At 31.7% G+C, this 24,701-nt stretch overlaps 1 pseudogene; it reads left to right on the top strand.

The window, feature by feature from the left end:
- Positions 1–461: 461 nt before the first annotated feature.
- Positions 462–5,085, top strand: LOC100256946 (protein DETOXIFICATION 21-like; annotated as a pseudogene).
- The last annotated feature ends 19,616 nt before the right edge of the window (positions 5,086–24,701 follow it).

Here is a 24,701-nt window from a genome sequence, read left to right as displayed (position 1 = left end):
CTCATTCATTTTTTTTAATCTTTTCAAATATAAATTATAAAGAGAATTTAAATTAAAACAAAAAAAAAATGTGGTTTGAAAAATAATCTGGATTAAAACCCAATAATTGGACATAGACCTTCTTCTCAATTAATTTTTAATTAATTACCTTTTTTAATTTGAGTCCAAATTAAGCTAGTTAAGCAAGAATTGATTTTTTCATAACAAATTCTTAATTAGAGAGAAAATAAAAGAAAAATATCAAAAGATTATTAATATAATTGAAAAATTAAAATGTTCTAAATTTTTGAACTTGTATTTATTCTTTATATTCTTTATATTTTAAATTTATTTTTATTTTTAATTGATATTATTGAATAGATTTTATGTGGAATTTAAAACTAAAATATAAGAAATGATGTAGGTTTATAATAGATATTGATATCATGATTATTGTATATGCGTGTTTCAAGGGCTATAGAAGTGCTTTCTGGCCACTGAAATGGAGGGTGAGATGAAGAAGAAGCTTCTAAACAAGGTGGAAAAACCAGGAGGAGAAATAGAAGTTGATGATGAAGGAGAAGAAGGGCATGAGCAGCTTAAGGACAAGCTATGGAGTGAGACAAAGAAGCTTTGGGTTGTTGCAGGCCCTGCCATATTCGCCAGATTTTCGACGTTTGGTGTAAACATCATTAGCCATGTTTATCGGCCACATCGGCTCTACTGAACTTGCTGCATATGCTCTGGTTGCCACTGTCCTCTTGAGGTTTGCAAATGGCATCCTGGTAATGTATCACATCTTCTTCCAATTCTTTTCCTTATGCAAGTGGAAGCTTTAATGTCACTTATTGTTGCAATTACATAAAAATAAAATAAATCTATTTTTCGAGGTACACAAGGTTTTAATATAGTTAGATCGATCATTTGAAGCTAGTAGCGTAGAATCATATCGTAACAATCAAGTTTCATCAGTTCAATTAAAATACCATAAATTCAAAATAAGGATAATTTATATTAAGGGTGATCATGACTTGGGGGCATCATTATGTGGGGTCTGTGAAGCCACGCACTTGCAGCCTTCATCATACAAACAAAGCAGTCCAATTTTGATCTCTGAGTTAACCATCTTTTTATTCAATCATTTGCTCAAATGGGTTATGGGTTATATTATATTCGTTGTCTGCAAAATATGGGTTGTTTTTAATTAGGAATTATTTTGCCCCTTTGATCAAAGATCCCATAAAGCTTCCTTGATAATAGAAAGAGAACAAGGGATGTGAAGAAGATATATTATTCCACAAGATGAAAACATATTTGTTTTCAAAATTTTTGATGCTTGGTTTGGGAATTCTTGAATTTGTTATCTCATTGTATGCTTTACATTAACTTCTAATTAGGAGAAAATTAAGGGGGTGTTTGGCAAAAGTTAATATTTATTATTTAATGATTTTAATTAACTTTAAGTTAAATTATATTTAGACTATTAACTTAAAACTTATTACTTAATTCTTACTTTAAGTATAAAAGTTATTTGATAAAATAAACTTAAAATTTATTCTAAATCATCAAATTAATATATTTATTATTATAAATTATAATTAGAATACAGAAGGTCAAGTAACGACGAAGCTCGTGAAATAGCAAAAGAGATCATAAAGATAACTATAGGGCAAGTGATGGATTCTCAATTGAATGTTACTATGTATATATGCATAAATGTTCATCCATAGGTTAAGTTTACTCTATTCCCACATTACCTTTTCTTAATTTTCCTCCAATCTCTTATCCTCACTTAAACCCTAACCACCCAAATGCCCAAACTCGTCACCTTTCTCTGTTACCCTTCACATTCTTCTGTCTTCTTTCATTCTTTTTCTCAACCTCGCCATAGGTATCTTCAACCATATTAGCACTACCGTGGCAATATATTGGTGACCTTTTCCCCTTTTTCTCCTTTTCTCTTCCTTTTCTTTTCCTTTTAAATTCTTTTGACTCAGACAGTATCTGATAATAAACTTATGTTTTCACAATCTGATCTGTTGTGAGGTTTGAATGAGTTTAATCTCTTATATTTTGATTGTGTAGTTGGGCATGTCAAATTCTCTACAAACTCTATGTGGGCAATCCTTTGGTGCAAAGCAGTACCATATGCTAGGCATATATCTTCAAAGATCATGGCTTGTTTTAACCATTACATCACTCTTTCTTCTCCCGCTCTTCATCTTCACCGCCCCGATCTTGAAGGCTTTAGGCCAGGAAGAAGAGATTGCACAAGTTGCTGGATACATTTCCAGGTGGCTAATCCCGGTTATGTTTGCCTTCAATGTGTCCTTTACCTGCCAAATGTACCTACAAGCACAGAGCAAGAACATGACAATAGCCTACTTGGCAGCGTTTTCGCTCGTAGTCCATGTGTTTCTCTCCTGGCTTTTGGCTGTGAAGCTCAAGTTTGGACTCGAGGGTGTATTGGCGTCCACAGCTTTGGCGTATTGGATCCCCAATATCGGTCAGCTCATGTTTATTTTCTATGGAGGATGTCCTGAAACTTGGAAGGGTTTCTCATCCTTGGCTTTCAAGGATCTATGGCCTGTAATCAAGCTTTCTCTATCATCTGGCGTTATGGTCTGGTAAGGACTTCTTCAAATCTTCTTTCTCAACTAGTTTTCAGGAAATTGGTGATCACAAGTATTCAGTTCCTTTCTTAGTACTTTTCTAGATCCAAACATAAACCGATGGTTTTTAAACATAGGTGTAGCCCATTTTCTTCGAGTTTAAGGCTTTGGAGCAACTGGGAGTTCGACTATAGTATCATTGTTGTTGTTTTTGTTTTTTTATTTTTTATTTTTTATTTTTTTTATTTTATAAAAATCTGGAAATCTGATTTTCACAACTGTATGCTGCCATTGACAGTCTTGAGCTCTGGTACAACACAATATTGGTTCTCCTAACAGGAAACATGAAGAATGCCCAGGTTGCTATAGATGCTCTCTCCATCTGGTACTTCTTTTTCCCCTCTAGTTTTTGGGTTTCTCTTAGCTCCTTCGCTTTCATGTGTCTATATTGGCTTCCTCATTTGCAGCCTCAACATCAATGGGTGGGAGATGATGATCTCTTTTGGATTCTTGGCTGCAGCAAGGTATTATTAGTACCGTTGCGTTTATCATCAACTCAGAAACATATATTTATAAAATTTAACCATGTTTTGGTTGAAAACCTTTCAGTGTTCGGGTTTCAAATGAGCTTGGAAGGGGGAGCTCACAAGCGGCAAAGTTTTCAATTGGGATGACGGTCATTACATCCTTCGCTATAGGATTCGTACTATTTATATTTTTCCTGTTCTTCAGGGGACGCCTAGCTTACATTTTTACAGATAGTCATGATGTTGCTAGGGCAGTCGCAGATCTGTCCCCTCTATTGGCTTGCTCCATGCTTTTGAACAGTGTTCAACCGGTTCTCTCAGGTAAATTCTTAATCTCTTTTAGGATATAAAACATGGGGGTGATGTATGGATTTGAATCGAGCTAGGATGATATATTCACAGGAGTTGCTGTTGGGGCTGGCTGGCAAAGTATTGTGGCATGTGTTAACGTAGCGAGCTATTACCTAATAGGGATTCCAATTGGAGTTGTGCTTGGGTATACTATCAATCTTCAAGTTAAAGTGAGTTATCCGATCGTTTCCTTACTAGTTTTCATGCTAGATTTGTAGTTAAAGTAGCATAGTCTAGAGAGCTAGAAAATAGATTAACCATATATGTTAAGCTAATCAACTTACTTTTTCAAAGCTATACACATTCATGATATTATGTCTTTACATTTATCCTTTTGAAGGTCATGTTTATATTTAACTATTGACAAGTTAAAAACTTCCTAAGTTTAATAAGAGTTCCTCTATTTATTTGGATTAATTTTGTTATAATAATTTATGACTTGGAAAAGTTGTATGGCCTATATTGGAAGTTGTTTGATTTGATAAAATTTTTACAATATCAATGCTCGAACTTAAAGTGGAAATCTAGAGTATTCACTTGCACAAGTTATAAGATTCATCCACAATAATAAGATCCTTTCAACAATAATAACAACCTAACAAGAATGAATAGTAATACTCCAAGAACATCCAACAAAAAAAGATATTAGATATAACGTGGAAAAACCCTTCAAATAAAAGTAAAAAATCATGAAAAAAAAAAATATTATACTTTAATAAAATGGAGATACAAATAATTAAATCCTCGCTAGTTTCTTCACTTTAAAAACTTATATGGAAATATATGAGATGAGAATCCATCACCTCATAAAATAATGAATAGAAAGAGGTGAGAAAGAAATCATACTATAAGGACTTTTAAAGGAATATGCAATTTCACCCTTGAACCCTAGAATAGTGCTAAAAAAATAACCTAACTTTTCTTCCCTTTTTCTTAACCAACTTTCACCAACATTCCAAAGCCTTAATGCTATTTATATTTGGCTTAGTGAATATCCGAATATAAAATAGCCTAATACATGGGCTTAGAAAACTTTCATGGGTGAGATAATTAAACTTAGCCCAACACTATAAAAATTCTGTGAATGGGTTGTTCATATGGATCCAATGAAATAGAAGAGAGATTATTTCTATGATTCAATTAAATGATTCAAATACTTCTTTGCATAGTTTCTCATGTTTTTAGCATATATGAAAAATACTCTATAATCCATCATATGAACTTCAATTTGCCATCACTAAATTGTTTGTCCTTGCAATGGTATGTTTTGTAGGGTGTTTGGATGGGAATGTTGATTGGAACATTTCTTCAAACTGTTGTTCTTATCATCATCACCTATAGGACTGACTGGGAAAAACAGGTACTTGTTTTTTTATTTTTTATTAATTTATTTCCTTAAATTTATAGAATTGTGAAGGTTGTGTATCTGCATTTTTGTAGGTATCTCGTGCTCGTGCTCGTGTAAATCAGTTGTATCTAACAGAACCTAAGGAAGCTGATCCCAATATGCAAGACGTGTGAGACATCAACTTAGGGCCTATTTGAGAATGGCTGATAAAAGTTCAATCTCTAATGTTTTTTTCTGTACCGTTTCTATGGTAAACACTTTAATAATTAACGGGTTATGTTTAGATATAAACCAAAAAAATACTTTTTGTAATATTTTCGATAAGGTGTTATATACAAAAAATAGAAAAAAAAAACATTTATCATGGGTCAGTTCAATAATCAATTCAAGTAATTCTTTTCTCTAGTAGTATTTTTAAAAGAATCACTTATCATGAATTTTTCCAGAAAACATTATAAGTGATTTTTTTTATACTATAAGTGATTTTTCAAAATTTTAAAAATATTTTATAAATATTGTCAAACACTTAATTTTTTTTTTGAGAAACACTTTTTAAGTTAAAACCGCTACTAGAATTATTGTCAAACAAATAGACATTGTACTTCAAAGAATTATTGTATCCAAGACTATATTTGGTTTCTAGAAAGCAAAAAAAAAAATACAATAAGAAAAATGATTTTATCATATTTGGTTTTACCATTAAAATATGATAGAAAACTAAATATAATTAAAATTGGTTAGAAACTTACACATTTTAAAATTATTTAATAGAAGATTTAAAATAATTGAAAGGAGTTTGAAGTAACATAAAAAAAAAAAAAAAATAGCTTATGAATCTTAGTTTTTTTAATTTAAAATTTCTTTCATTTTTTATTTTGTTATATTTTTCTTTCTCATGTTTTCTCTTAAATTTTTTAGGAATCAAACAATCTTCAACTTTCATAAACTTGTATGTCATGATTCATGTTGACTTTTGATGGCATTAGAGATTATGGGACTTTTCTCAATAGTACGGTAATTTAAAAAAGTTATGCTTAAATTATTATAGTAGAAGAAGTTATTACAAATATATGGTAGTTTTTGCCATCTAGGAGAGAGAAGATAGGAGAGAGGAGAGAGGGTGAACGGATATTTTTTTTTTAAAACCAAAATCATCTTTTCAAATTTCAAAAGACGAAATCGTCTTTTCAAAAGACGATTTTAAAAAAATTTCAAAAGGGAAATCGTCTCTTCAAGAGACGAGTTCAATGAAAAATATATATATATATATTTAAAAAAAAATTCCCAAATTATAAAAAAAAAAAAAAAAAAAGAACAATTCCTCAAGGGAACTCGTCTTTTCAAAAGACGAGTTCCATGAAAATATATATATATATATATATATATATATATATATTTTTTTTTTTTTTTAAAACCAAAATCATCTTTTCAAATTTCAAAAGACGAAATCGTCTTTTCAAAAGACGATTTTAAAAAAATTTCAAAAGGGAAATCGTCTCTTCAAGAGACGAGTTCAATGAAAAATATATATATATATATATATTTAAAAAAAAATTCCCAAATTATAAAAAAAAAAAAAAAAAAAGAACAATTCCTCAAGGGAACTCGTCTTTTCAAAAGACGAGTTCCATGAAAATATATATATATATATATATATATATATATATATATATATTTTAAAAAAAATTCCCAAATTAAAAAAAAAAAAAACAATTCCTCAAGAGACGAGTTCCCATGAAAAAATATATATATTCTTTAAAATTCCCAAATTAAAAAAAAAAAAATTCCTCAAGGGAACTCGTCTCTTCAAGAGACGAGTTCCCATGAAAAAAAATTCCCCAATTATAAAAAATAAAAAATAAAAAATTCATCAAGGGAACTCGTTATATATATTTTTAAAAAAATTCCCAAATTATAAAAAAAAAAAAAACCAATTCCTCAAGGGAACCCGTCTCATGGAAAAAATATATATATATATATATATATTTTAAAAAATTCCTAAATTAAAAAAAAAAATCCTCAAGGGAACTCGTTGTAGACCCTCAATTTTGTCCATTTAGCACATGTCTTTAAATCCACTTCCAGTGCTCCACGGTAGTTCCTTGGTGGCCCATAGCTACTCATACCACTTACCCTTTTTTTGAGTCACCTCGGAGATTTTGGTTGAGGGACTATTTGATCCTTTATTGTGACCCTTGGCAGCCCGAACTTAGACTTAGGTTTTTCTTGTTTTTTTTAGGATAGCTTTTAAGCACACTTAGTCCACTTCGTTTGCCCTAGCGCACTAGGACACACCCTAGGTCACCTTTAGATGTTTTTGCATGGTTGCATGACTCATATTCTTTTGGTGGTTACATAGCTCATATGGCTTGCATGTGGTTGATTTTTTTTATTTTTGTTTTTAATTATTTTTATTTTTTATTTTTATTTATTTATTTATTTATTTTTTAGATGTGTGATTTAAATTTCTTTTGATTTTCAATTTCATGATATTTATTGATTTTAATCTTTATTCTATTTTGTCTTTATTTTATTCTTATTTCTATTTGTATCTTTATTTATTTATTTTTTGGGCATGAGGAAACGGACCACCATTTATTTGGAAGGAAAATCAACAGGATTTTGAAAAAGAGGAGATTTTATTTTTAGAGGGACAGCACATATACTTCTTCCATGTGGGGATCGGCTACAAGCAGGAAAGAAAAGGAAGAAGGAAAGAAAAGAAAGAAAGGAAAGAAAGGAGACAAGGAAGTAGGATTTTCCTTTTCAGCAAGATGGTTTCTTTTTGAAAAGTGGGACTGGCAGCACGCATAAAAGGGGAGATTTCTTTTTTAAGAAAAGGGGAGGACGCATTGGAGGAGATCTTTTTTTTGGAGAGATAGGAAATAAGGGGAGTTTTTCAGAGGGGACTTTTCAGCACACAGGGAAAACATGGGGAAAGAGATTCATCCGGGAGAGGGGAATTGGAAAAGAGAAGCAGACTTTACTTCTTTAGAAAAGTTCTAAGGTAAGCTTTCTGTTTATTTTTCTAGCTCACCTTCCCAATCTATATTCTTCATTCTCTCCTTTTATGATCTGGAACACTGCTTGCTTGTTGGGTTGAGGATGGTGGAAACTCTATGTGAACTTTGCTGATTTCTAGTCTTTGTATATGCTTACAGATATTGTTTCATTCCCTACTACTATATTCATTTATTTATTTTTATCATTTGAACTCGGTGAGACTCTGTTTCATGGCATATTATTTGATGACATTGGTTGCCTTGTTTCTCTTTTACTCCTCCCACCAATCTAAGCCCTTGGATTAACACTTGAAATGGGGCTACGTTAATTGGCATCCTTTGCTTATTCCTATGTGTTTATCCATGTCCTCTGTTCCCTTATTCATACTATCTTCCAGTCCTTGTTTGCATATTTGGGTGTGTATTCGGGACCGATAGAAGTGGTGATATGAAAGATAAAGTGCGTAGCAAACGCGGTGTACTCAGTGTATTCTTGGTGGACTGTGAGGAATGAAGGGTAGTGATGGAGATTCATATCGTGTGAATTTGGTTGAATAACAGAAGAAGGGTTGCATGGAAACAGCAAAGAGAGAGGGATCTTCAGGAATTTCCTCTATGGAAAAGGACTTATGATTACACAGTCCAACTGTTGGCAAGATCTCTGGTCACAATATTCGATCAAATCAAATATGTTTTTGGAATTACTCAGATGACGGATGTTGAGGAAGACATAGATTCGAGGATAATGAACTTTGATTATATTAATCGCAGCCAGTCAGTTTCTGGATTAATGCTATCTTCAGTTTATCCATCTGAGAATAGTAAAGCCAAATTTACTTCAAGTCCACTATCTTGGGACTAGAAGCTCTTCACTTAATCATTATCCACTTAAAATCCAAGTGGCTTTCCATGACTCGTAGACAAGTTACAGGCGTCATCCTTTTCTCACATGATTTCTACATCCAAAGCCTTCCGTGGCATGCATCAAAATACATCAAGTGGCTAGTTTAAAATATCGTTAATTATCAGAGGAGCTTTCTGGTATTTGTTGACGTAGCACACACCCTGCAATCTACTCACATGGATGATCATGACCTTCTAGTTGGGTCCAAGAACACTCATTGAGTTCAAAGTTAGGCAGGGAATACATTGGATCGAATTGACGGGTTTGAAAAGATTGTTAGAGCAATTTCTATTGTTGTTAGGTTCCTTGTAATCTTGAAGACCGTGCGCATCATACCTTCACTTGCACTTTTAATGAAATCTGATGAAGTGATTGACAGATCCTTTGTTGCCCAGGCTGATTAGTCTTGTTTGTAATGGAAGTCGGGGAATAAATCTTATAATTGCAAATTCAGGTGCAGTTGCTGGGTTGATAACCCTAATGGATTGTATAGAATAAGATCCGCCAAACCATAATTGCTCTATCTAAAGAGTGCATGCAAGATGGATCTTAAACGTGGACAGTTTCCAGTTGTTTCTGCGTATTCTAATGGAGATGGATGTTGTGATGGTGGAGCCTTTGACAATGGACCTTGCTTTTTTAGGTGCAACATCCGGCTGAAGTTCAGTTTCATGAACATAAATCTAAGATCTACTTACCTGATGTGTCAGGAAGTCCACTTCTTGTCAATGAGTTAGTTTATGATGATGCTCCCTAGCTGTTTGGTTCCTAAAGATGAATGTCTGCCTGCAAAAGAGATGAAGCAGCTCCTAATGCTGCTGATTCTGATACAGCAAGAAACTTCTCATGAAGTCACTCTTATGACACTACTGATGAGGAACTCACGTCAATTGTAATGGAAAACTATCAACATTCAGAGCCTCAGCACGGTCTTGAAAGCTTTTCTACCAGAGAAACAATTTCTCCAACTTCTTAGGAAAGGCTACGTCGGGCTATGAATTCGGTCTTGGAATAATGGGGTTTCAAGATAGGCACTAGAATCTGACCAGAAACGAATGCCTGAACCAGAAAAATGTGTGTTCCATCTGGTTGCTAGTAAGCTGAATTTTAGAGTCATGAATGTGTGGATTCTATTGAATTCCATTTACCAAAGCGATCATTCCGGTGATACAATAGAATCAGATGATGATCAAAACTCTGAGCCATTCTCGCAAAAGGGTTTTACTGTCAGGTCGTCATAAGAAAAGCATTCTTTCAGAAAAGATACCAGTTGATATTAATGGAAAGGAAGAAACAGGTATGAAGTTTGATTTGGATGGGTTTGTTGTCATCGGTAGAGTTGACTCAAGCATAAATGCTTGCCTACTTGCTGAAAACTTAGGAAGTTCTGATGATGGGATGCCTCGGTATTGTGGATTGATTCACAAGGTGATTTTTAGAGAAACTGACACATCGGTGATTCTGTTGGAGCAGCACACTTGGATAAACCTGACCCCAGCAGTGGCTACGTGTAGAAATTCAGGCTTTATGAAACTTGCTCGAACTTCTGTATAATAGGAAGAGACAAGAACAAAACCTGCTAGAGAGTGTAAAGATTAACAGACTAGAGCCCTCTGATTTGAACATACTTGAAGATTACATAATATTCTTTGAAATTAAATGTGACTTGTTAAAGCGAATGAATGAAGGGAAGGAGCCAACGGGTGGAGTCAAATTTGTGGCCTCGTGTATTTTGTAGTGGTGACAGAGTTACACAGATTCAAGTTAAGGGATTGGGATTAAAGGGACCTCTCCCTCAAAACTTCAACCAGCTTTCAATGCTCTGCAATTTGGGGTTTCAGATGAACCACTTCAATGGAAAATTGTCTTCTTCCCGCAGATTGTCTGAATTGCAACTCGCCTTCTTCGATTACAACGAAGTCGACACCACCCTCGCTGATTTCTTTGATGGCCTTACAAGTATTCGGATCCTTGCTCTGGATGACAATCCATTCAATGGAACTATTGGTTTACATCATTTGCAGGGACAATTAGAAAGCTATCAGTCACCAAAACCGAAACGTCAGAATGGGATCTCACTGGCTAGAACCTTTTGGCAGTTAGCTTAGTTGCTCCTGCGATGGCTCCAGCAGGGACAGCACATACTGCTGCTAAAGAATTTTCTTGATTCAATTTTGGACATTGCTGTTCGGATATTTGAGAATCATGTTGTTGTTAGAGCTTTTGGAATCGAAAGCCACCCAAGCTGTTACGAACTTACTTGAGTCAATGCCTGTAAACTGGAACCATGATTTCGAAGCATTTCAAGTAACTGGAAACTTCGTGCTTGCAGACCGCAATTCCACCACATTCTTCACAGGTTTCATCCATATTCCAGAAGTTCCAAAAAGTACAAGAAAAATCGATGGCGATTGGATGCATAAATTAGCAATCCGGGCTAACCAATTTTAGTGGCAGCTTGTGTTCGCTCTACAGAAGCAAGGAGGAGGGTTTTCATGGAGATCAGTAATATACTTAATGACTTTAATGATTTATCTAATGATTTTAGGCCACTCGGCAACGATATCCAAGCTTTTATTGATTTGCTCAATGATGAATTGGCTGCTCGATCACCTACAGCTGATCATGTTGAGTCTTTTAATACCACTCAAACCTATGGCGGGTTTGAGGCAGCTACTGATGATACAGAACAAAACGCAAGTCACCTTCGAGCTATATATCCATAACATGATTACCCTGCCCAAATAATGCAAAGATAGCTATCGAAATTGTGAATCTCCCTATCTGTCCAGTCTTTGATGTGACGCTGGCAATGGGGTCCATTAAGAGTTAATTTGCGTTGATGATTATAAAAAAAGAAGCTTTCCTTTGTGACATGCCATGGACATTATTAACGAACGCTGCACTTATGCCTACATTCTGGAGGATTTTTAGGAGCACTCTTATCCAAGGTGATTCAATTGTGTCGACTCAGAGTCAGGCTCAAGAAGTTGTGAATTAAAAGTTTAGGATTCGGTCCAGATTTCTTCTTTTTTTCGAAGGGTGGTTTGTCATTGTAGTTGAAATGAAAAACATCAAGAGCGCAAAAAGAGGGTTCAAAATCATTCAAATCGGGGTTTAAGCGGACTGGATTGACGTTTGGCTTGAATATTAAAGAAAGATAAATGAATCTCCAGATTTGTGGCTGAGATGGCTAAAAGACTTAAAGCAATGGAAGGCAAAGTAATAGAGTTTCGAATTAACGCATGCCTCAGGTTCCATGAAAAGGGGTGTAGGTCCCCTCATCTAGACCTAGAAGCATTATTCCAGGTTCGGCAGAGTCTCAAACAAGGGACCAGACGGGCAACTTATATGATCAGAAAGCACAGACATTAAAGGAAAATTCAGGGAAAACGAGTTATAGAACAGGAAATTTAATCTGAAATTGAGCATTATGTCTTCACCAGAAGCTTCTGTTGATAATTCAGAAACGAACACATTCAGTTTCTTTCTAGACAACCAGTGGTCTACCGAATGCTCCCTATGCAATCTGTTTCAACCATTTAGTCTCAAGTGCACCTCCAGACCTCACTCATATAGTGGTCACCTTGCCACACACCATACTCCTCCTAATGTTTCTCCTTATTCTTTTTGTTATCTTACACATTTTAAATCTGGATTTCAAAATCTTTTCCCGTAAAAAATAACTCTAGTTTTATTTAAAATTCCCGAGAAGTCTCTAGGCATAAAATCCAAATTTTAACATACTATTTGCTGCCATTTTCCCTTCCGGCATGCCTTTTCATCATCTTCAACTATTTTATGATTTTCTCGATTTTTGACAAGCATGAATAAACTTCATGATTCCAAATAATGGAATTCGTAGAATCAATTCATGCAAAATTAATTAGGGCTTTGGTGGGGGCCCGACATTCATGATACCTTCTTCAATATTGTTTGCTTGATATGTTGATTTTTGATTCTTCTTGATGATATACATGAATTTGTTTCGTATTTATTGTTGAGATGCTCTTGATTCCCATAGAGGAGTACTAGCTTGCCATCCAGGTACACTCTCTTCTCATCTATTTTTTAGAACTCTATGGACTTGTATGCCATTGATGACTATATCTATATTTGACGTGATTCTTGGATATCTTGATATATGCCTGATTTGCTTGAATAAAACAAATGTTGTGTGCTACAATTCTATACTAACTTTTATGTTTTATGATAGCGCTTGAAGAGCGGTTCAGGTACGCACCCTAACTCACCTTTATTGCAATTTGATCTTGTTTAACATGCAAATTTTTGTTTGAAATCACCTAGCCTACTTAGGTATCCATAATTAACCGATTAATTGCCATATTCCCCTTAACTTAGTCAGTAGAGACCTTTTTAGGGCTTAGAGGGGTGCTACCTCTTAGAGATACCTTCCCAATAAGTAACCTGATCCCCGAACCTAGACTCAGGTTTCTCAAAGACATGCTTTTTCCAAAACTATGGAGTCACTTTTTAGGGTTTTTCTTTCTTGTTTTATTTTCCCTTTAAAATAAAAATAAAATAGGTGGCGACTCCAACTTTTTTCAAAAATCAATTTTTCACAAATAAAAAGCGAGTCTCGCCGATCGAGTGGGGACGCACGTGAAAAATGTGGGTCCACACTCGTCTCTTCAAGAGACGAGTTCCCATAGAAATATATATATATATATATATATATATATATATATATATATTTAAATTCCCAAATTATTAAAAAAAAAACAATTCCTCAAAAGACGAGTTCCCATGAAAAAAAAATATATATTTTTTAAAAAATTCCCAAATTAAAAAAAAAAAAAAAACAATTCCTCAAGGGAACTCGTCTCTTGAAGAGATGCGTTCCCATGAAAAAATTTTTTTTTTAAAAAAAAAAATTCCCAAATTATAAAAAATAAAAAATAAAAAAATTCCTCAAGAGAACTCGTCTCTAAGAGACGAGTTCCCATGAAAAAAAATTCCCCAATTATAAAAAATAAAATAAAAAAATTCCTCAAGGGAACTCGTCTCTTCAAGAGACGAGTTCCATGAATATATATATATATTTTTAAAAAAAAATTCCCAAATTATAATAATAATAAAAAAAAAACAATTCCTCAAGGGAACTCGTCTCTTCAAGAGACGAGTTCCTATGAAAAAAATATATATATTTTTTAAAAAAATTCCCAAATTAAAAAAAAAAAACAATTCCTCAAGAGACGGGTTCCCATTAAAAAATATATATATATTTTTAAAAATTCCCAAATTAAAAAAAAAAAAAAAATTCCTCAAGGGACTGTCTCTTGAAGAGACGAGTTCCCATGAAAAAATATATATTTTTTTTAAAATTCTCAAATTAAAAAAAAAAAATACAATTCCTCAAGGGAACTCGTCTCTCCCAAATTATTATATAAAAAAAAAAATTCCTCAAGGGAACTCATCTCTTCAAGAGACGAGTTCCCATGAAAAAAAAAATTTCCCCAATTAAAAAAAATTTCTCAAGGGAACTCGTCTCTCGAAGAGACGAGTTCCATGAAAAAAAAAAAATATATATATATTTTTAAAAAAATTCCCAAATTAAAAAAAAAAAAAAACAATTCCTCAAGGGAACTCGTCTCTTGAAGAGATGAGTTCCCATGGAAAAAAATTTTTTTTTAAAAAAAAATATATATATTTAAAAAAATTCCCAAATTATTAAAATAAAAAAAAAATAAAAACAATTCCTCAAGAGACGAGTTCCCATGAAAAAAAAAATATTTTTTTTATATTTTATAAAAAAATATATTCCCAAATTATATAAAAAAATAAAAATATTAAATAAAATAATTTTTTTTATTTTTTATTTTTTATTTTTTTTTATTTTTATAATTTGGGAATTTTATAAATTTTTTTTTCCATAGGAACTCGTCTCTTGAAGAGAAGAGTTCCCTTGAGGAATTGTCTTTTTTTTTTTTTTTTTTTTTTTTTTAATATAATTTGGGAATTTTTAAAAAAATATATATAAAAAAATATTTTTTTTTCAAGAGACGAGTTCCTTGAGGATTTATTTATTTATTTATATAATTTGGGAATTTTTTTAAAAAAAATATATATTTTTTTCATGGGAACTCGATTATTCAAGAGACGAGTTCCCTTGAGGAATTTTATTTTATTTTATTTTTTTTATAATTTGGGAATTTTTAGAGACGAGTTCCCTTGAGGAATTGTTTTTTTTTTTTTTTTTTTTAATTTGGGAATTTTTAAATAAATATATATATATATATATATATATATATATATATATATATATATATATATATATATTTTCATGAGACGAGTTTCCTTGAGGAATTTTTCTCTTTTTTTTTATTTGAGAATTTTTTTTAAAAAAAAATATATTTTTTTTCATGGGAACAAGAGACGAGTTCCCTTGAGGAATTTTATTTTATTTTTATTTTTTTATAATTTGGGAATTTTTTTTTAAAAAAATATTTTTTTTTCAAGGCAACTCGTCTCTTGAAGAGACGAGTTCCCTTGAGAAATTTTTTATTATTATTATTTTTTTAAATAATTTGGGAATTTTTTTTTAAAAAATATTTTTTTTAAAAAAATATATTTTTTTTCATGGGAACTCATCTCTTCAAGAGACGAGTTCCTTGAGGAATTTTTTTTTTTTTTTTAATTTGGGAATTTTTTTTCATGGGAACTCGTATCTTGAAGAGACGATTTCTTTTTTGAAATTTTTTTAAAATTGTCTTTTGAAAAGACGATTTCGTCTTTTGAAATTTGAAAAGATGATTTTGGTTTTAAAAAAAAATTATCCATTCACCCTCTCTCCTCTCTCCTATCTCCTCTCTCTCCTAGGTGGCAAAAACTACCATATATTTGTAATAACTTCTTCTACTACGATAATTTAAACATAACTTTTTAAAATTACCGTACTATTGAGAAAAGTCCTTAGATTATGTACATGAACATGATTTTGGAAAGTTCATAATGAAAAAACACAAAAGTGAAACAATTTCGATTAGACAGAGAGAGAGAGATGCATAAGGTGAATATTTCAACTTTAAAAATGTGAATATTTCAATAAGGTGAATATTTGTAGGTATTGAAAAACAATATTGATATAAACTTCAATCACACATAAGGTGAATATTTCGACTTAAAAAATGTGTGCATTGGGATGAAATTAAACAAAATTAATTGATGATGTCTTTCTTTTTAGATTAATTTTATAAATTTAAACTAATCACCAAAATATAAAGTTTCATGAGCAACCATAGTTATACTTCAAGAATTATTATATTTCCATAATCTTTCTACATTCTATAAAAGGTCAAAGTTTAGTTATTGGACAATTTGAGGGAAAAACCAATGGAAAGAAAATAGAAAAAAAGAGAGAGATAGAAGTAAAGAAAAAAATGAAGAAAAATAAATAAGTAGATTTAAAATTAATAATATTTTTATATATTTTTTAAACTTATTTAATTTATTTTAACTCTTATATATAAATATTAAATAATTTGAAAATATACAAGTTTTAAACTAATTTTGATTATTTTGGTTTTCATCATGTTCGTAGTAAAACAAAACATTAAAAAAAAAAATCATTTTTCTTAATAGTTTTTTTCTTATTATTTTCCTAAAACCAACCATAATGTTAATTATATATCAAGATTCACGTTGAACTTTATAAATATGCGTATTGGTTAAGTAATTCTTTGTTCACTTGATAAGGTTAATAAAGTTAGTACTTGTATTCTTTTCTTGGTTAGTTTGGAAAATTAAAATCACTCCGTAGAGAACAAAATTGCATGCCAAAAAGTTGTACTTCAAGAATAATTATATATATTCTTATAATCTTCTTCTTTGTACATGTTCAACTTTTAATCAATTTAGCTCAAGTATATAAGAAGAAAATATTGAAACAAAATTTAAAAATTAAAAGATAATTATATTTAATATTAATGAAGGTATTAAAAATATTGATTAAAATTGAGATCAAATGAAAGAGTAGAATTATTCCAATAATTATAAGCTCTACTCATTATGAACACCTTGCAACATAAAATAAACTCGAGCATATATTTATTTATTTATTTTTATATATAGGTTGTCTTCCCTAACCCATGTCATCACATCTCTAGTTTGCTTTAAATTATATGCTTAGGAGAGTGAGAGTTTGATCATAACTAGATTTTTGAGTCATAGTTATATGCTTGCCTTTTGTTTTGCTTATATATATGTAGGCATATTAGAATTATTGTTTTCCAAATCGGGTTCTTCATCAATTTAATATATGATGCTCAACTTTGTGATTAGCTTTTAGTTCTCTGATTAGTTTTAGTTTTCTCAAATATTAGTTAAGAAGGATAAGATTATGTTTAACTCTATTTAAAATAGTACAAATCATGAAGACTTTTACTATAAGCTCCATCAAAGCATTTTTAAATTAGTGCATGCACACGCCAATAGTTTAAAGCAAACTTAATATTCATGGCATATGAATCAAGAAAAGAACGTATGGTTCTTATTATCTCTCCATGCGAAACTAATTAGTAAAGGTGAAATTACATGCTTCTCAAATCATTATGCATATAATTAGAGATGGGTTAAGAAAAATAAGGTGGCAAAACTTATAGTAAAAAGATGATGAGTTGCTTTATAGCATAAATAAAAACTTGTTTCTATTTATTAAATAAAAAGGTTATATAGAAATTCTAAAATTGGATTATATTTAAAAAAAAACCTCAAATATTGTTTCATATTTTAAAAATATAATACCTTAAAATGAATATGCACATTATTTTGAATAAAGGCCATAAAGATTAAAATCATGTTTAAATATATATATATATATATATATATATATTATGTTTTCTACTTTTATGCATAGAAGATGCATATGTATTCTTATTTAATTAATTATTAAATAAGTATATTTAATAGTTTTAATATTTTTTTTTAAAATTATATTAGATAATTACATAATAAAGGTAAAAAAAAAAAAAAAAAATTCAATGAATTTTCCAATAGTTCATAGTTTTGGTGATTCATTTTTTTTTTTTGTGATTTTCCAACATTCTTTAATATACATATAATTTGTTAAAAGTTAATATTTAAAAAATATAAGAGAATAAATAATTTTTTTAAAAATATTTTTATATATTATTTCAAACTCATTTAATTTATTTTAACTCTTATATATAAATACTAAATAATTTGAAAATATATTAGTTTTAAACTAATTTAATGATATTTGGTTTTCTTTGTATTTTCCAAAATAAAACAAAACATCAAAAAATTATTTTTCTTAATAATTTTTTTTACTTACGACTTTTCAAGAAATAAACATAACCTAAATTGAATATCAAGATTCACATTGAACTTTACAAATATGCATATTGGTTAAGTAATTCTTTGCTCACTTGATAAGGTCAACAAAGTGAGTATTTCTATTCCTTTCTTGGTTAGTTTGGAAAATTAAAGTAATTCCTTGGAGAACAAAGTTGCATGCCAAAAAGTTATACTTCAAGAATAATTATATATTCTTATAATCTTCTTCTTTATTCATGGTTCAACTTTTAATCAATTTAGCTTTAGCATATAAGAAGAAAAGTTTGAAACAAAATTTCAAAATTAAAAGATATTTATATTTAGTTTAATGAAGGTATTAAAAATATTGATTGAAATTGAGATCAAATGATAGAGTAGATTTGTTCCAATAATCATACGTCATACTCATTGTGAACACCATGCAACCTTGTGTCATCACATTCCAAGTTTTTAACTATGCTTTAAATTATATGGTTAAGAGAGTGAGAGTTCGATCATAATTAGACTTTTGAGTCCTAGCTAGTTATATGCTTGCCTTTTGTTTTGCTTATATGTAGGCAAATTAGAATTATTGTTTTTCATATCGGGTTCTTCAATAGTTTCGTGGATAACGCTCTACTCCATGATTAACTTTTGGCTCTCAGAGTTTTAGTTTCCTCAAATATTAATTAAGAGAGGTAAGATTACATTAACTTTATTCAAAATAGGACAAAGTATGAAATTTTTTTACTACAATAGGATAAAAAATGCTAGACCTGATTTTTTAAAATTAGCTCAAAACGTTAGACAATCGTCATAAATTCTTCTTCTTATTATTATTACTATAACTACAATAATATTATAATTATATGACCACCCATTATATCCAACATCATATTTTTAGTTTATGTTTGTTTCTAAAAAAGTAATAAAGAAAAAGGGAATATTAAAAAAATTATTTTCTTACATTTGATTGTATTATAAAAAATATCAATGAAAATCATAAAATGAAAATAATCTATCGTCTCCAAATTTAATTTTTTATTTCCTTCTTTCTTTCCCTTTTCATTTTACTTTTCATGGCATTTTCTGAAAACCTAGGATACGTGCAAAGTAGGGGCAGTTCCCACGATCTTTTCTTTGCCTATAAATTCAAGCTGCATGCCACCTCCACAAAAACCCATCCAAAAACCACAGCTTGGACAAGTCTCCACAGGTCGCCGGAGGATGGCTCAAGAGCAAGTGGAATCCCAGAGGGTCGGACCGCTGGATGCCCAGTGGATACATATACAGACCACAAACAATGAGGAGGTGCGAAGCTTGGGAGAGTTCGCTGTGAATGAGCAAAACCAGAAGTCGGATGGTGGGAACCTGAAATTCGTTAAGGTGGGTGAAGCCTGGGAGATGAGCCTCGCACCAGACGCCGGTCGCATTTACCTGCTCCATCTTATTGCTACCATACTTGAAGGTCAACAGGCTGCCACATTCCAGGCATTTGTTTGGAAGACCGCTGGGGGTCCAAGGTTGTTCATGTCCTTTAGGATGCAGAGCATCATTGGTTGTCAAATCTTGTAAATTGTTTGTTCTCCTTGGAAATTACTTATTCTATTTTCATAAAATATAACTTATCTTATTATATATATATATATATACACACACATTTATTGTATATTTGATTGTATTCAATGGAAAAACTCAAATTAGGGTGTATAAATACAACTTCCGTTTAGATAAAACTTCTTTTGATTTTTCAAATTCATGTGCCACAAGTTACAAATTTTGTTAACTTTTCAGGAAGTTGGTTATTTTTTTCTCAAAGTTATAGCTATAGTTAACTTCTAAATAAGGCAGAGTATAGAGAAGTGCTCCTACAATAAATGATCTTTTACTACCAAAAATCCTAGGTGCAATGGCAACTCCTATATTTTTGAACGACCAAATAAGGAAATTCTCTAAGCTTGGTCAAAGATGAATACAATTCATGGTCTCTTGTCAATTGACAAGGGGGTTCATCCACTCTGTTAGACAAGAGGCAAATTAGGTATGGTAAGGGCTAGAGAATAATTGGACCATCCAATGATATTTTATTTAAAACAAATTTAATACAGCAAATCAAGTTTTATATATATATATATATATATATATATATATATATATATATGTATATATATATATAATACTCAATTATAAATAGAGTATTCTAGAATAGAATACTTAAAAAGATTCATTAAAAAAGTTAAAATATTAATTATGTACGAATGATGAAACAACGTGACATAGAAAATATGCATGAAGAACATGAACATATCCATGCATTAGAGATGGAAGACAAGGTGCATCATGTCTTATGTTAATTAGTGGAGAGTTTTCTTGAATAAGTGATGCTATTTTCCATAACACATGACACTTCATAATCGGTCGTACCATGATGGAGCTCGTGTATCGCAAGCTACACATGTGGCATGCAATGATTGGTCCATGGAGAACTTTGAAAAAAACGCCATTAATATAGTGCAAAATTTGTCATATGATAATAAAGACAATAATTTTCAATAGGTGATTTACTAGTGCATCCTTCATGTGATTGGAAGACAAAAACATATGACACATGTGATCCAAATATAATAAGAGTGATGATAATGAAGTTCACAATAAAAAAAGAAGAGAAAACTTCCAAGAAATTTTTCAAAAGAAAAAAGAAATTTTACTAGAAAATTTTCAATAATATTATACTTTTTTATTCCTAAAAAAATCCCTTTTTTTTTTTCAAGAAATTAGTAGCTCATTAATAATTTTTTTTTCAAATAGCTAATATAAAAAAAATTAATAGATATTCAGCTTTTAATTTAAGAATTATATATATATATATATATATTGAAAAATATATTAAAAAACACATAAGTGGTGAGAAAAAAAAAATATTTAGTATTGTTAAAGAATGGAAAATAGATTAAGATAATGATTATATGATGAAAAAAGATAAAGATATGATAGAGATGAGAAACAAAAAAAGGATAGGTATGAATATTAATTAGATGTTATAATTTATTTATTTTATTTTAAATTTTATCTAAAATTTATAAAATAATTTTATCTAAATCCTAATTTTATTTTGGAAATTCAAGTTTCAATCTACTAGGTATTTTTATCCTATTAATACCATGGCAAAAACTTTTTGTTCTTTAATGTAAACATTTGAAAAATCAGAGAATTAGTCATCTCTGTATCTCAAACTCTTAGGAGATTTTTCTTTACATTCTCTAGGTTGAGAAGGATATCTGTATCTTCTCAAGCATTAAGGTAAGATCCACTAGGTGCACATGTGGTGTTGTGTTGCAACTAGGTGCACATGTGGTGTTGTGTTGCATATGTGAAGTTCAATGTAGATATTAGGAAGTAAGACTTAGGGATAACTTTTGCTTAGTAATATTATGTACTATTCTTTAAAATTGTGGATTTGTGATTAATGGTCTTTGACTTTGTGGTTTTTACATTAGCATAGTTTTTAGGAGACTGTGTTGGTGGTTTTCCACAAGCAATCCTTGTGTCGTCCTTTGCATTGATTTTATTTATTCTATTTCCTATATCAAATGAGAATGTCAAGGGGTTAAAAATAATTAATTTTTGGTTATAAACTTCATAACAACGATTCACTCCCTCCGGGTGTTCCCTAATGTAAATCTTTAAACTTTCAATAGAAATTAAAAAATGATTTTTTTAAAAAAAATCAATTTTTTTTTCCCAATCCTTCTAGATCTAGTTATGCAACCACGGAGGGTCGAATCTTTCATTAATAATCTATCCTATTTTGTTGGCAATAGCAATCCTCACTAGAAGGCCCATATGGAGTTTTTCTTGAAAATGCAAGGAAGACAAGTTTTGAATTTAGTGGAATTTGGATGGGGATCATCATTAAAATTGAATGAGATTGGAAGATCTACCGGAGAACTCAAGCACAAACAAGAGTGAGACAAATTAGACAACGAGGATAGTGACGCGAATGCTCAGTCTCTCTATAATATTTTCAATGGCGATACTCTTGATGAATTTCGCAGGATAGTCACATGTAAATGAGTTAAGGAACCTGAGATATTTTCTCACTAACTTATGAATGCACTTTGGCTATTAAGTTGTTCTTAAATTTAAATGCTCACTACCAAATTTAAGAGCATAATGTCACAAGATGCTTCAAATGACCCTCCCCATGGCTTATATAGGAGGTGAGAAGCTTCTAGAGACCCTTGGAGACATCCACACTTAGCTACTAGTGGGAAGAGTGTGGAAGGTTCTAGAAATGCCTAGAGAAGTCCACACAACTCTACACTATGGTAGAAGGCATGAGAAGGGTCCAAAGCTTTCCAGATAAATCTAGAAGTCTCTTGAATATTCTAGAATAGTGTAGGACATTCTAGAATATTCATGAATTGTAAGGGACCCTCCAAGGTTCTAGAGAGTTCCATTGGTGCCTATAAATAGGTGAGGGCCTCATTTGGCCAAGGCACCAAGCAAGTGAGCTTCCAAGCACTTGTAAAGGCTTCCTTGAGTAATAAGAGCTTCCATTCTTTAAGGAGTTGCCTACTACAACTTCTCAAGCTTTCGAGTCGTGAGCATCTTAGCCTAGCAAGCTAAGTGTTGGGGGTAAGACTGACTTAGCAAGATCAAGTGTCTTGATTTGCCTAAGTGCCGCACGAGCTTAGGAAACGACTAAGTCCGTGACAATAAGGATGAAAAAGAATCAAACTTTCTTTGAATTTTATTCAAAGCTTAGTGACATAGTCAACTCTTGCTTTGATTTAGGGGAGAAGATTCTTGAGTCAAAAGTTTTAATAAAATTTTGAAGATAAGGCTATTAGGTAGTCAAAAGTTATTAGTAGTTTTGAACTACATGTGAAATTCTAAAGTGATCATATATTCTCTATGGACTTGGTCACTATTAATGGACTAACAAGAAGCGATGTCACATTGAGTATAAGGTTTGAGACATGGTGCTTGTCAAGTTCCTTCCTCAACAATTCAAGTCATTAAGGCTGGTGCATAAGGGCCTTGTGAGGAGGTATGAAGGACCCTTCCCCATACTCGGGAAGGTCGGCAAGGTGTCCTACAAAGTTGAGTTACTACCAAGGTTAAAAATTCATCTTGTCTTCCACGTAAGTTACTTAAAACCATATCACGAAGACAAGGATGATCCAACCCGAGGGTTTTTTAAGCGAACACCTATAGCAGTCGTGACCTCCTATGACAAGGAGGTAGAACACATCATTATAGACCGAGTCATCAGGAGACGAGGTGTGCCTCCTGCTACATAGTACTTAGTGAAATGGAAGGAACTACCAGAGAGCTAGGCTAGCTGGGAACCAGTAGATGCACTATGGCGATTCTAGGAGCAGATTGAACAGTTCCGGGCAGAAGGCACGATGAGGACATCTACGATTTAGGTGTGGGAGAGTGTCACAGGATGCTTTAAATGAGCCTCCCCATGAGCTTATATAGAGTCCAGGAAGCTTTTGGAGACTCTTATACTTAGCCATTAGTGGGAGGAGTGTGGAAGGTTCTACAGATGTCTAGAGAAGTCCACACATTCTACACTATGATAGAAGACATGAGAGGAGTCCAGGGCTTTCTAAAGAATTCTAGAGACCTCTTGTACATAGGCTTGTATATAGAATGTGTAGGATATTTTAGAATCTTCTTGAATTGTAAGGAACCCTCCAAGGTTCCAGAAAGATCCATTGGTCCCTATAAATAGGGGGGGCCTCATTTGGCCAAGGCACCAAGCAAGTGAGCTTCCAAGCATTGTATAGCTTCCTTTGAAGGCAATAAAGCTTCCATTATTTAAGAGTCGCCTACTACGCCTTCTAAAAATTTCGAGTCGCGAGCGTCTTAACCTAGTAAGTTAAGCAATGAGAGTAAGACTGACTTAGCAAGATCAAGTGTCTTGACTTGTCTAAGTGTCGCACGAGCTTAGGAAGAGACTAAGTCCGTGACACTAAGTTGCCTAAGTGGGCTTAAGGTGCCTAAGTCTAAATTAGGGCTGCCAAGAGTCACCCCTCAACCAAAGTCCTAAAGGTGGTCTAGAAAAGATAGGCTACACGAGCAGTAATGGACCACCAAGGAATTATTGTAAAGTACCGAACAATTACCTAATAGGACATGTGCTAAAGGGACAAAATGGAGGGTTTACACTATAGGTTTTAAAATTGAATATAGATGTTTTAATAAATGATTTCAAAAACTCTTAATAGCGCTCAAGCGCTCATGGTAGACTTCCAATTTTACGTAATTTTATTTATTTTATAATTTTAATTGGACTTGTTTTGGAAATTCGGGTTTTAGTCTAATATGTATTTTTATCTTATAAAATACCATGCCAAAAATATTTTGTTTTTTGATGCAAACATTTTAAAAATTAGAGAGTTAGTCTTCTTTGTATCTTAGACTCTCAAAACATTTGTCTTCACATTATCTAGGTTGAGAAAGAAATTTATATCTCCTCATGCATTGAGGTAAGATTCAATGGGAGCACACGTGATGTTGCAACACAGGCATAAAGTTCAAAATGAATACTAGGACATAAGACTTACGGATAATTTTCATCAGGTAAAACAATTTTTTCAATCAGTGGATTCATAATTAAAGGTCTCTAACCTCTTGCTTTTTACATTCATACAATATTTGGGAGACTAT

This window comes from Vitis vinifera, chromosome 8 (genome assembly GCF_030704535.1).
Source record: "Vitis vinifera cultivar Pinot Noir 40024 chromosome 8, ASM3070453v1".
Taxonomy (NCBI): domain Eukaryota; kingdom Viridiplantae; phylum Streptophyta; class Magnoliopsida; order Vitales; family Vitaceae; genus Vitis; species Vitis vinifera.
Note: the sequence above shows the minus strand (reverse complement) of the source record. Positions and strands in the feature narration are given on the sequence as shown.